Here is a 14,037-nt window from a genome sequence, read left to right on the forward strand (position 1 = left end):
GGTAGAACATCAACATCGTCACCACGCTGTCGAAACTCTCCCTCAACACTCGGCTGGATCGGAGTTCGAGGGACGTCATCGGGCTGAACGTGTGCTGAACTCGGAGGTGCCGTGCATTCGGTACTTGATCGGTCAGATCATGAAGACGTACGACTACATCAACCGCCTTGTGCTAACGCTTCCGCTTTCGGTCTACGAGGGTACGTGGACAACACTCTCCCCTCTCGTTGCTATGCATCACCACCATCTTGCGTGTGCGTAGGAATTTTTTTGAAATTACTACGTTCCCCAACACTGGCGCGGGCAAGGGCGGCCGACGGAGGAAGAGGGGCCCGCGCGGGGAGGGCGGACGGAGTAGGACGTGGGGGCGGCGGCCGAATTGGGGGAGGGATTCGATCTGGTGTGAGCGTGTGAGTGTGAGTGAGGGGAGAGGGGTAGTGCGCGCGCGGGCCGGCAAGGGATAGGAAGCAGAGGTGGGCCTAGCGGCAGCATGGGGGAGGAGGCCCAGCGCTATAGCTAAAGCTGCAACAGGGGGCCAAGAGCGTGGCCCATTAGCAGTAGCGCCGGCCGTGAAATATAGCGCTACTGCTAACGTGCGCTTGTAGCGCTTGTGCTGGCCGGCGCTACTGCTAAATAGCAGTAGCATGGGGTTGTAACCAATGCTACTGCTAACTGTCTACCTATAAGCATTTTCCTAGTAGTGTACGTAGCAATAGCGCTTTCCTCCGACCAGCGCTACTGCTAAATTCAGCCCCCTCCTATGACCAAAGTTTAGTCCCACCTCGCTCGGCGAACATAATTTTTACCACCTTAAATATGATGCTTCCCAAACTATCATAACCAATTGGTCTTCATTGAACTCTATGTGTAGGATTTGTGGCCACAATAGGAGTCCTCACCGGTTCCTAAACCAGTGAGGACTCATACAGACAATTTAAATTCTACACAAAAAGATCAATGATGACCAACGCTTTTTTAAATTTGATGCTTTTTAGCCTTAGTAGTAGCGCTGGTTCCACAAAAACGCTACTGCTAATGTTTGTAGCAGTAACGCTTATTCCCTGGAAGCGCTACTGCTACGGTTATTAGCAGTAGCGGTGTTTAGGATCCAGCGCTACTACTATGTGCACCTTATCCTCACTCTCCCCCTCACACTCTCACTTGCCTCCGTAGTGCGCCGTCGCCGTCACCCCCAAGGTACCCGCCACCGTCCACCGCGTGCCGCCGTCCCCCGCGCCGGTCCTCCCCCGCCGGCCGCCTTGCCCGCGCCGGCCCTCCTCCCCCGCCGGCCACCCTCCCCCGCGCCGGCCTCCTCCCCCGTCGGCCTCCTCCCCCACCGACCGCCCTCCCGTGCCGGCCCTCCTCCCCCGCCGGTCGCCCCCTCCCCCCGCACCGGCCGTCCTCCACCGAGAGGTACTCCTCCTCCCTAGTTTATTTTGAACCCAAGCTAGTTGAAAAATGTAGGTTAAATCTTAGAATAATGTAGTAGGTTATGATCTTAGGTGTTTAATCTTAGGTGTTTAATCTTAGAATAATGTAGTATGAACCCTAGCTAGTTATGATCGAACCATGTTCAGAATGTAGGTTTTTAATTAGGTGTAGTTAATATAATTTAGGTATTTTAGAAACTTTGGGGTCTCTTTATAGTTCTTTGTGTGGATTGAGTATTATGAACATGAACTTGCTTTGGTGTTACCTTAGTACGGACTCTAGGATAGATCGAACGGAAAAAATAGCTTTGTGTTATTTTAGTACGGACTCTTGAATAGATCGAACGGAAAGAATAGCTTTGAGGTGGTTTCGTACCCTACAAACAATTCCTATCTTTTGTTCTCCGCTAATAGGAACTCGGGAGTGATTCTTCGTTACACTTTGGGGGATAATCATATGATCCAACTATGTTAGCACTGTTGAGAGATTGCAGTAGAGAAAGTACGGACCCTAGGCCTTGTTTTCAAGCATTGCAATACCGCTTTTGTGCCCGTTTAATATTTGCTACCTTGTTGTTTTTATTTATTCAGATTATAAAAATATATTTCTACCATCAATATTACACTTTTATCACCATCTCTTCGCCGAACTAGTGCACCTATACAATTTGCCATTGTATTGGGTGTGTTGGGGACACAAGAGATTTCTTGTATTTGGTTACAGGGTCGTTTGAGAGAGGCCATCTTCATCCTACACCTCCCACGGATTGATAAACCTTAGGTCATCCACTTGAGAGAAAATTGCTACTGTCCTACAAAACTCTGCGCTTGGAGGCCCAACACGAGTCTACAAGAATAAAGTTGCATGTAGAAATCATGTGCTAATGACGAAATGCCAGAACCTGACCTTGAAGGCGGCGGTCGGCTCTGTTGTACCTCCTCGAGCTGAGGGAACTTTCCATTGCCGTCCGATTTGAGGGGCTGGAGCTTGACTGCCCTACAGGTGAAGAGGGTATTCTTCTGGAAAATGCTTTAAGGAGTACCCGTCTATGGAGAAAAGAGCACATCAAGCTTTCAAACTGGACGCCGCCTTGGCAGAATCAGCCTGATCCTCAGCGGGCTCCTCCTCACAATCAAGTTGTGCTATCTGGAGCCTGGGGGCTGAGAGCTGCGCAGCAGCCATGTGGAGCCTTTTGGTCCCGGTTGGTAACACCAACCGAGACTAAAGGTCCTCCTACCTGAGCGTTGCGCAGCAGCCACGTGGAGCCCCTTTCATCCCGGTTCGTAAGCCAACCGGGACTAATTTTTTTGGGCTTTAGTCCCGATCGTTTTGTCCCGGTTGCAGAACCGGGACTAAAGGGCCTCTGGAACGGGGACTAATGGCCCGTTTCCTACTAGTGCCGTAGCAGCTCAACAGTGAGGTTGATGTTGTTCATAATGCTGCTGTTGCTGCTTATGCTCATGCCAAGAGATGATATTTGATCAAGGAGTGAGAAAGATGTGACGAGGTTGTTTATGGTACCCTCTGTTGCTACTGATATTCGCTGTTATTGCACACACACACCCAGAGGGAGAGAGGGAGCGAGAGGGAAGGAGGGAGCGAGAGGGAGGGAGAGAGGGAGGGAGGGAGGGAGAGAGTGCTTGCTCATTTCTTTGATTATTCATTTGTTGTTGTTTGCTTGTTGTGACAGTCACAGCTAGGAAGAACAACAATGTAGTTTTGAGGCTACCCATGTATTTTGGATTTTTGGGTCATCATCTAACTGCACTGGTGATGTAAATGTCGTAAAATCCCATTGACGTAGTCGTGAAGCTAAGGTATGCACCCAAGGTAATTTTATTTCAGATCAGCATTTTAAATTCAACTGGTCACGTTAAGCATTGTGAAGGTGTATTCTTGTTATGCTCGTGTGACTTGGAGCTAATAACTGATCTCGATATATTATATTTCATGCAAGTGATGTGCACCAAGTTGCAACAGAAACATGATATTTCATTTATTCAATTAATTTGCAACACATTCGCATGTTGTACGCCTGTCTAGGAAGTAAGATTTTTTTCTCATAATTTCATCAAATCCACCACTAAAAATAATAGCTCATGATACTGGAGAGGGAGGTGACATGTTGATTATGAGAGAGAGGGAGAAAAATTTACCATGATTCGACAAAAACAGTAGGAACGTGCCTTGCTAACACACGCAGCAGTTTAGAAATATAACACATGTGCGTGGGTACATGTTTAAAATCTGAAGTATATATGGTGGTGGGGGTGGAAGGAGGAATTGTAAGCTCGATGCACCATTGACAAATGTGGCGAGCCCCTCCGGGCGACATCACGTGATCGCTTAATTTACCATGTTTTCCGGCCTTCTCCCTCCTACATCAATGATAAGCCAACAATACGCTAGGTCTTTAAAAAAGTGGCAAGCTTGGACCTTGCAGTTGAAGAGGAGGACATAGCTGGTGAAGGAAGGAGAGTGATTTAAGTAAAAATAAAAGTCAGCTTGTTTCCATAGATGTATGTTAAGACATGATCGATGTTGACCCACCCTAATATGTATGCCTCCGTTGCAACGCACGGGCAGCGGTCTACAGCCAGAGAAGGTCTCTGGCATGGCGTCATGCGACATCGGCACCGTCCGTAACCAGTGTCAAAAGGTGGGTCATGCGAACGGAAGGAGGGAGAACATGACAACAAACATGAATATTTAGAAGAGCGTTAGAGGCAACGGCGGACCTATGGAGCAGGCAGCTCGAGCAAGGTGGCATGCGACATCGGTACATGTTGCAACCAATTTCGGAGGGTGGATTGGGTGTAACGATGGACCGACGAAGAAGTGTAGGGCGGCATTGACACCGGCCGCGATCAGTGTTGGGGCAGCCGACGGAGAAGACGTCTTGGGTATGGTGGCGCACAACATCGACCTCGACAACGACCAGTCTAGGAGGATGGGTCGTGGGCATATGAGGAAGACGGAGAGGAGGAAGACGACGATCACATAATTTTACCACAGAAGGAAACATGTGATTGATGCATAGTTGTTGTTGCCAAGTTGTAGCATGTTAGTGTCATGTTTATATTTTCCAAAATTGTAGGTGGAGTACTACTTCAGTGATGAGGATCTTATGATGGATGAGTATTCACTGATATCATGCTATCGATTATCTCTCTTTTGGACATCTTCCTTACTTAAGAAACTCAATTTTCCAATGAGAAACTGATGGCGGAGATCTTATAGACCTACACCAACTGATGCTTTCACTTGTGAACTTTGGACTATCAAGAAAATAGGAATATGGCATTCTTGAGTTCCCGGAGGCAGCAGTGAGAACCCATGGCAGGGAGAGATGGCAGCGGCGATGCCGTGGCGAGGACAGCAAGCCAGCGGAGTAAGATTTGAGTGTGAGGGTTGTGCCGTGCGGTGAGAGTCAAAGTGAGCCTTTTCTAGCAAGTCATTTTTTGACAATAATTACTAACAAGTGATTTACATGTGAGCCTACAGTTTATTAAAATTGAGATGCACCGCACTCTACTAAAAAGCACAATGTCACCCACTCCGACTAAAAACGGTCACCTACTCGAAACGAGCAGCTGGCCAACGAATATATTGTATATGGGCTTACTTATTTTGTTATATTTTAACATGTGTTCATATATTCATTTTTGTGGATTAGATATAAAAACTACCGATGGCTTTACTGATGCTTTAAAATGTTGATTGACAGTTGTATGATGGATGGACCGAAAATTCACCAAGTCATACACAATTAGAAGATATCCATACAAATAATTGCTCTTTATATATTTGTTGCACACGATAATACAAAAAATGTATTATATATATGTTCATTTTTGCAGTGTATGAGACAAATAGAGATGTATTACATCGACATGGGTGTCAACACCATGTTGTTGGAAGGGGCAAAAAATTCACCGAGTTATACACAACAATACATGTATATATGCAATCTAAACAAAAATTGAAAGGCCCGTGGCAACGCACGGGCATTCTACTAATAGTTATAAATTGCCACTTTTCTGTGAATTTCCCAACAGTAATTTGTTCATCATTCGCTTTCGAGAGAGATGCCACTACTGAAAAATGCCCCCCCCCCCCACAGGTCTATTCTCCATTAAACCTTACTTCTGCAAACTTTGCCATTGTTACTTTTATTTTGATGTTCTATATTATTATCCACCACTATTTTCTTTTAATCTTGTGTCTGGCAAGACAAAGGGATTGACAACCTCTTTGTTACGTTGGGAGCAAGCGATTGTTCTGGTTGTGTGCATGTGTTACTTATCTTGCTAGCTTGTAAACTCCTACTGGTTCGATTAAACTTTCGTTCTTAACTAAGTAAAGACTTTTGCTACTGTGCTACATCACCCCTCCTCTTCGAGGAATCCAAGACCACCTACGGGACTAGCACTACCCCGGCACTCGGTGTGCATGGATCAAAAGTGCGGCAGCTTCACTTTCACGGCGGGCTGGTGAAGTGGCTGCAGCTTCATCCTGGTCTTGTAATTTCGATGTAATTTTTATTATGTTTGAGACGCTTTATACTTCTGATGAACTTTGATAATAGGTCTGGATCATTTTCGTAAAAAGAAAATCATCATCATAATATAATAATAATCAAATCAAATTAAATAAAATACCCACCTTATGGATGAACGGATCGGACAAAGGGAAAAAGACCAGTACTACTTCCTTGGAGGGACACGTTTTTTTTTTTGAGGACCCTTGGAGGGACACGTTCTCTCGTACTCGTGCATGGCACCCCGAGAGGGTGGGCCGGGCCGGGCCTGTGCTGTTGCGCAACGATCCACAACCGGTCAAGATTCCCCATCCCCTTACAGCCAGCAAGCTGATCACGGTCGGAGGAAACCTACAACTGTACCGACCCCCGAGCTCGGCGGCGGCGGCGGCGGCGGCCGAGCGACCAGTGGAGGTCGGCATTGGTCGCTGGCGTCTCCTGGTAAGCAATCCGGACCCATATCGCGCTCTGCAACCAGTGTATAGTACCTTCAGCGGCTTCAATTCACTAATCCGTGCACGTGTAAACCCTAAGGGATCGGCGGATTCCGTGCTGCCGTCGCGGGGACGACCAGCAGACTCTGCGCCGAGCGAGCTCAGAGGGTATCCCTTTTAATGCTCCACTGCCTTTGTTCGTTGGGTCTAGTTAACGGCGCTCTGGAGCTCTGTACCTTGGGTAGGAATGCGCCTCTGCTGCCGTATTGAATGCGCCGTACTTAATGTTTGGTTACCTTGTGCCACACGATCCAATTCCCCGTGGTAAATTAGTGGGGACTAAATTAGCAAATACTACTACTTCTGTGTGCTTGAATGTTCAGGAAAAAGTAGAGGAATGCTTATAGTGTTTAAGCAAAGTTTTGGGGGGGGGGGGGGGGGGGGGGGGGGAATAGAAAAAAATCAAGCATGACGTTTGAATCTTGTCCTTTTCTTTTAAGAAGAAGGATGCGTTAAATATGTTCCAAGTTTGTGCTTATTCATAGATTACTCTAGATTTTCTGTTTTGAACATTTACTTGCCAACCTGCAGTTTGTTCTGGGAGCACCATCTAACATTGCAACTTTCAGGCAATACATATGGCATCACCATCTGATATGCCGAAAGAGCCTCCTGCTGCGACAATTCAGGTTCAGGTGCAATGGTGCGGCACCGATTATCCTGTGGGTGTAAAAGCAGATGCGGATATAGGGGAATTGAAGCGAAAAGCATGTGAGGTGACGGGGCTCCCTTCAAAAAGGCAAAAACACATGAACCCTAAGAACAAGGAGTACAATGATGACCATCCCATTGGCTTGCTCCAACCACCTCACATGACAGATCTCATCAGGTAGCTTGCCAATTCTATCACAGTTCCATTTCAAATGATCTTCTATCCAATGTAGGCGTCAAATATATTTCTCACCATCATTCGACTGCATATGAAATTTGATCTTTGTTAACAAAAAAATTCAAATTTGGGCAGTTTGAATAACAAGGTTGCACACGACATATACAAGGATCATTTCTTTGGGGAGAAACCGACATGCAGCGTGAAGGCTACAAAGGACCGCATTGTAGATTTCGATGGGTCAAGAACAAAGCTGTACAAAGGAAAATATCAAGTAGGGAGCATGGAGATTCAGTGCCTTATCAAGTTCTAGTGTTCTACCAGCCAGAAGACAGAGCTGACCTTCTTCGTTCGATCGAACTGATGCGAACTTGGAAGCATCCAAATTTGTTGGTGATGGAAACTCTGTACAAGGAGACAGGTAACCAAGTTCAGCGTCTTGTGCTATCACCAGACACAGTCAATGGCTCGTTGCAAGGATACATCAACTCAAGGAAGGAAAAGGGAGAAGATGTGATTTCAAAAGCCAACGGCTCCTTTACTGACTTCTTTCTAAAGATGATACTGTAGGTAGTTCACTTAATTTCTGTTTATCCTTCCTTTCTACTCCTGCATTAAATATGATAATTTCTGCAGAGATCTTTGTGCTGTGTTGGACCAAATGGTGAAGCGCAGAGTATGCCCAAGAAAACTTGGTATGCAAAACTTATATCTCAAGAGCGTGGAGAATGCTGAACCAGAACTGAAAATACTTTTCGACAAGGGTAATCTATTTTCTGCGCATTCTTCATTTTATCGGTGAAGCATATGATTTTTTTATGGAAATCAGATGAAGACCATATTTTATTGGATTAAAGTTTTAGCTTCTTTTAGATGATTTGTTGTAGTGACTGCAGAAAAATATTGCCCAAACTCTGACTCAATGTAGTTGAAAGGGGAATCCTACTGCATATATAGAGAGAATCCTACTGCATATAATTAAACACTGCAGACCAAAGTACTATTATGCAAATATTTTTACTTGACTTGTGAGGGTTTAAAGACAGACAAGAATCTGCAAATCAATTGCTATCTGATTTCAAATGAATGATGGAACATAATTACATTTATATATGTAACTTCGCTCAAATAGGTCCACTTTCCAGCTACAAATGACAAAAATGTAAGTAAACTACAAACTTAGGATTGAAACAATGTGGCTTATTGAAAACAACTCTGCTTTCCTGCTTACAGGCTGTTCCTGCTCACAACATGCAATTAGACTTAATTCTACACCTATTCCTTTGCCAATCAACAAATAGTATGACTTGACTGCCAAGTTCACAATTACATCATGAAGAGAGGTAGTATGTATCATAAGAACACAAAAAAATAATGTGGGGAACTTTATCATATCCTCCAAATGTCAATAAAAAAGTGAGTAAAAGTCAACTCATGAGCAGGTAATGGGGATTAGGGAGTAGAATTGAAAAAACATGGAAGTATAGGCATAGTCCGATCATAGTTTTCAGATTTGATCTACATGAGTTATTTATTGTGATGAAGTGCATTACTGTCAGTGCCGTAAAGTGATTGCATACATCTATAGGTTTATTAATGGAACTCTAGTGCATGGGTTTCACAAGGCTCTCACCCTTGATCATTCCTCTCTCTCCCTGTAACCTCCCCATCTTCCGCCGGTGTCAACTCCACCCAGTCAAGATGCTGCCCTTCCCTGACCTGGGCTACTCGCCTACTCCTCTTTTTACCCTACTCACCATGTTCATATAGATTTGTAGGCTTATAGATGCTGTATTATCAGTCACAATATACTACTAGCAATACAACACTAGAGCTGCCAAGCATAGCTCATACACATTTTGTTCACCTGCTGACCACCTTATGTACTGTGGTCTGCAGTGTTTAATTAAATGTGTATAATACACATGCTGTATTATCAGTCACAATATACTACTAGCAATACAACACTAGAGCTGCCAAGCATAGCTCATACACATTTTGTCCCTTGACCATCAAGGTAAATATCTCGATGTCTTGTAATGATTTTATATTGTTTCATGAAGAAGCAATATGGTAACAGGAATTATTTGATGGCAGGCATTCTTGAAGAGTAAAGACGAAATACTGGCTGCTCTGGAGAAATGGTGCCCCAACGTTTGGTTTCTCTTGTACAATGCCGTTGGTTTAGTCTGTAAGTGGTTGTGTTCATCACTAATATATCTTGATCTCTCTTTCACATCTTGTTTTGTGATCCTCCTTGTTGTTTTTTTGCTGCAGGATGAAGTGCCGACCAAAGATGGTTATGATATTGCCATGTGGTCTCATTTCAAGTAGGATAGTTTGACATGGATGGGTTTACCTTGTCTGACATATCATGCATGTTTGATTGATCCCTCTGAAGCATGGTTTGAACTGTTACCACTTGACTAGTAGTAATCTTCAGTCTGAGCCTGCAAAGGAATCTGCTAAAAAAGGCTGTGTTGATGATGTTGTTTAGAAGGGAGCAGAAGTTGGTTAATGAGATTTCTGTGAATTGTTTGTTGTATTTGCTGAATTAATATCTTGGTGATTCGATGCTCCGATAATTCGCAAGAGCGCTCGTCCGCGCCTGCTCACGGAATCGGTTGGCGTCCATCGGGGTCGAGAGAATTAGCGCGTGTGGTATTCTGCCATAGTGGTCTACGGATATTTTAATGCGAGGGGAGATGGGAGAGGGATGACGTTTGTATCTAGCGGAGCGACGGTCGTTAGAGGATAGCGGCAACGTTAAGATACGTGGGCGTTTATCTCGCTTTGCCTGCGCAACCGCTGCTGCATGGTTTGGTTGCTGTGTGTCCTCTATGCGGCGCCGATACCCAACTTGTAGAAACAAATTCAGGAGAAAAGCAGAGTTTCATCAGTAGTTGGGTGTGAGCTGACGGATTATGAAGTAACTTAAGGAGACTAACCTCGGAGGGGAGCTGATGGTGATGCAAGTCGCCGGGTCGGCCATTCATATGTAGGCAGATAGCTTTTGTTTGTGGCTGAAAGACGTGACATGAACTGAGTGTACACAGCTTCAGCTTTGCTTTCGAGTTGCGTGAACATATGTAGCAGCGGTTCATTGTGCCGAGCTTCCGTTTTGCTGGCCAAAGTGGTTGCTGGTGGTATGTGATCTGTAGCAAAGTTGAGCATGCCTTCGCGAATCTTTGAGCAGACCTCTGCGGCAATGAACTGACGAGCAACATTTTCGACAGCAGCCCCTGAGTAGATGGAGCCCTCGAGCAGTGTTGGGTGGATGCACCAGTTGGATGTGCCAATTGACCCTTCTGGCTTTGTCTTTTTTTTTTGCATGCAAGCAAAGAAAATAGTTTATATAGGACCAGTGGTCCGACTAACTAAAAAGCAGGATAATGTATGAAATATTTGTGCACAAAAGGAATGGTTCTTTTTCTGTTGTTGTGCTATTTTTATTTCTAGTAGCTTATTATTATTTTTTGATCGGTGCACCGGTAGCAGCACAAGCGCCGGTGCACCAGTTTTTGTTTGATGATGAAGGGCGAGGTCGCAGAAGTAATTACCTTGAATTTGAGTACGCCATCTCTTGTGCCAAAGCGAATAAGTTTTTCAGGATGTCGTCGGTGTATGCAGACAGGCAAGGCCACACATTGTCGGTGAGGTTGCTGTCTAGAAAATCCATCCATTCGGCGAAGAACACCTGCAGCGACAAGATCAAGGTGGAAACAAAGGGACAAAAAGGCGCACATCAGTCATGCACGCACGCAGATTCAACGCATCGCATTTTCTGTCAGATGCAAATTGGATGATGTTACATCTTTACTGGCTAAGTACCGTGTTGATGCCGGATATGTACCAATGGAACATGCGAAAGTCATCGTCGGAGTTACCGGCCTGAAGACGGGGCTGTTTCCGTATATCACTGTTGTCTTCTACGGTGGTACAGCCTGCACTGCCACTGGAGGCAATTGTCGCATGCACGCGTCGATGTCCAGTTCGCCAGCACTACCAGGAACAGGCGAGGACGAGCGCTCTATCGCCGCATCCTTTGATGCTCTAGCTTTTAAGCTGTCTGCCTTTGCAATGCATGTTGTGTTATAGAACAAGAGAGTTGTGGAGAGCTCACATCCACCCCACCCCACCGAGTCCTCCACGGCTGCACCTGAAGATCGTGCACAGAAGAAGCAGAGTGCTGTCTCCCGCTATGCACCGACCCGATCATGAGGCTGCCTGGAGGGCGTGCGGCGCATCAGGTAGCAGTGGGAGGTAGATGGAGGACGGAGGAGTGGTGGGGTTGGAGGAGAGACGAGAGCAGGGAGAGAGGTACCAGCGGGGGCGCCCCGCCGCCGTCCGCCGAGATCGGCCTCCTCCGACGGCGGCAGGCGGATTTGGTGGCTAGGTTAGGGGACTTTTGGGCGGTCGGGAGCAACCTGCGAGGCGGCTGAGTCCCTTCAGCTCTTACGTGCATCTACAAAGCCAACCCGCAACTGTCTCGACCGCGCTGTCCACGTGGCCCAGCATTAATTTTTTTTGAGAGAACGTCGGCCTTTATTGATTAAGCAACACACTTACACAGAGTCTCCCGGATGCAATCCGGAGCAGAATGAAAAATACAAAGACTAGAAGAGTTCAAACTAGATCTAGCTAGCATATGAGCTAGAACATTACAATGCCGACGAACATGCTGGAAACAAGTTGAAGAGAGGCCGCCCGCCAAGAGCTTGATCTCTGAAGAACAGAACCCACCTCCGAGCGATCCCTCGTGGGAGAAGAGAGGCGCTGCACCACCGAGAGGCAATCAGTGTTGAAGATGACGTCGAAGAAACCCTCCTCTCGAGCCAAGGTGACAGCACGCCGGAGTGCCATGGCCTCAACCAGCTCGGGAGGCCGTGCGCCCAGAAGAGGTTCAGAACAGGCTGCTACACAGCGCCCCACATGATCGAGCACCACCACACCCAAAGCAGACTTGCCCAATTCCTTCGACACCGCAGCATCAGAGAAAGCCACCACCGAACCCTGCGGCGGCGGAGACCAAGGACAACCCGAAAGGGAGGTCTCACGCCTAGGAGCAGGAGCGTGGTCATATAAATGTCGAAAGATCAGGTCGATGTAGGCCTTTGCTCTTGCAGCAGTATGTTTTGGCTGGGGCGCCACAGATTCATTCCTCGCCACATTCTGTGCTTCCCAGATGTGCCAAATGGCAACCGTAAGAACAATTGCCTCTCGGTCCGAGCACCCTGACAAGAAGTCGAAAAGCCATTGTTTGGGGGAGGAAAAAGATGCGCGCCGGAGTTTGATGTGGAAGAAGCATTTGATGTCGTCCCACACAGCACGGGCATGAGGGCAGAAGAGCAGTGCATGCTCCACTCGCTCCGTTCTACCGCAAAAAGGGCAGTCCGTCCTGGTAGGGACTTGGTGAAGACTGAGCTGATCACCTGAAGGTAAGCAATCATGAACAAGGTGCCAGAGCACAATCTTCATTTTATTGGGAACCTTGACCCGCCACAGGGCCTTCCAAAGCTTCTCCTCCGCTGGCCAGCCTGAACTTTGGCCCAAACCATTGCTGCTTCGGTCTTGGAGAAACCGACTTGTTCTTGCAAAATTGTACGCAGTTTTGACTGAATACTCGCCAAACCTTGTGAAAGGCCATCGCACAAAATCTGTTCCACCATTCCTATCAACCGGGACTTGAAGAATTTCCTCGGCCACTCCAGGAGAAAAGAAAGCCCGGACGGTCTCCTCGTCCCAAGCCTTCCTGTCAGCATCAATAAGACAGTGAACTGTGGCAGTAGTAGGAATAGGCGAGGTGGGTTGCAGCAAACTTGGTGGAGTAGACGGGATCCAATGATCAGCAAGGATATTAATCTGCCACCCGTCTCCGATCCCCCACTGCACTCCCCGCTTGAGTAGATCACGTCCATGCATAATACCACGCCACATGGCCGACGCCGTCCGTGGCACCGAGGCATTCCAGAAGCTGCAATTGGGGTAGTATCTACCCTTCAAAACTCTAGCACACAATGAATCAGGTTCAGTTAGAAGTCTTCACCCTTGCTTACCCAGCATTGCCTGGTTGAAGAGGGGCATATCCCTAAAACCCATGCCACCGAGAGACTTGGGTGTCGAAAGCCAGGCCCAAGATCTCCAATGAAGCTTCTTCCTACCGTCCTACCGTCCTCCCTTCCCCACCACTGATCAGCCACAATTTGTCTGAACTTTTCACAAGTGGCAACCGGAAGGCGAAAACAGCTGGAGATGAAAGTAGGAATGGCCTGAGTGATAGACTTAAGCAGAGCTTCATTCCCCGCCCTAGACAATGGCCGGTCACTCCACCCGAAGATGTTCTGCCAAGCTCTGTCAGTCAAGAATTTGAACGTACTAGTGGGAGAATTACCAACCTCGGTAGGCATGCCAAGATAGAAGTCATGAAAGGTTTCATTATAAACACCGAGTCTGGACTTCACCCTGTTCTTGATGCCGTCCGTGCAATTCCGACCAAAATAGATAGATGATTTCTCCTTATTTATAGCCTGGCCAGACCCACCACAATACTTCTGTAAAGCTGAGTCCAAGGAGTCCACACTACGCTGGTTACTCTTAGCAAAGAAGATGCTATCGTCCACGAATAGGAGGTGTGAGATAGGAGGGCCTTGACGGCCGTTTTTGATCCCATGTAGCTCGCCACAACACTCCTTCTGGAAGAGCAGACTAGACAAACTTTCAGTGCACAGAAGAAACAGGTAGGG

General features: G+C 46.7%; 1 long non-coding RNA gene across 5 annotated transcripts; it reads left to right on the forward strand.

The window, feature by feature from the left end:
• The first annotated feature begins 6,294 nt into the window (after positions 1-6,294).
• Positions 6,295-10,575, forward strand: LOC123070005 (uncharacterized). 5 transcript variants are annotated; one of them, XR_006433422.1, is made up of 7 exons: positions 6,295-6,412; positions 7,035-7,294; positions 7,430-7,860; positions 7,931-8,058; positions 9,194-9,311; positions 9,392-9,485; positions 9,572-10,575. It is a non-coding gene; the product is annotated as an uncharacterized lncRNA (long non-coding RNA). The 5 variants fall into 5 exon arrangements; XR_006433326.1 differs by having other exon boundaries at positions 7,931-9,311; XR_006433343.1 differs by having other exon boundaries at positions 9,194-9,485.
• Positions 10,576-14,037: the final 3,462 nt, after the last annotated feature.

This window comes from Triticum aestivum, chromosome 1A (assembly GCF_018294505.1).
Source record: "Triticum aestivum cultivar Chinese Spring chromosome 1A, IWGSC CS RefSeq v2.1, whole genome shotgun sequence".
In the NCBI taxonomy this organism is placed as follows: domain Eukaryota; kingdom Viridiplantae; phylum Streptophyta; class Magnoliopsida; order Poales; family Poaceae; genus Triticum; species Triticum aestivum.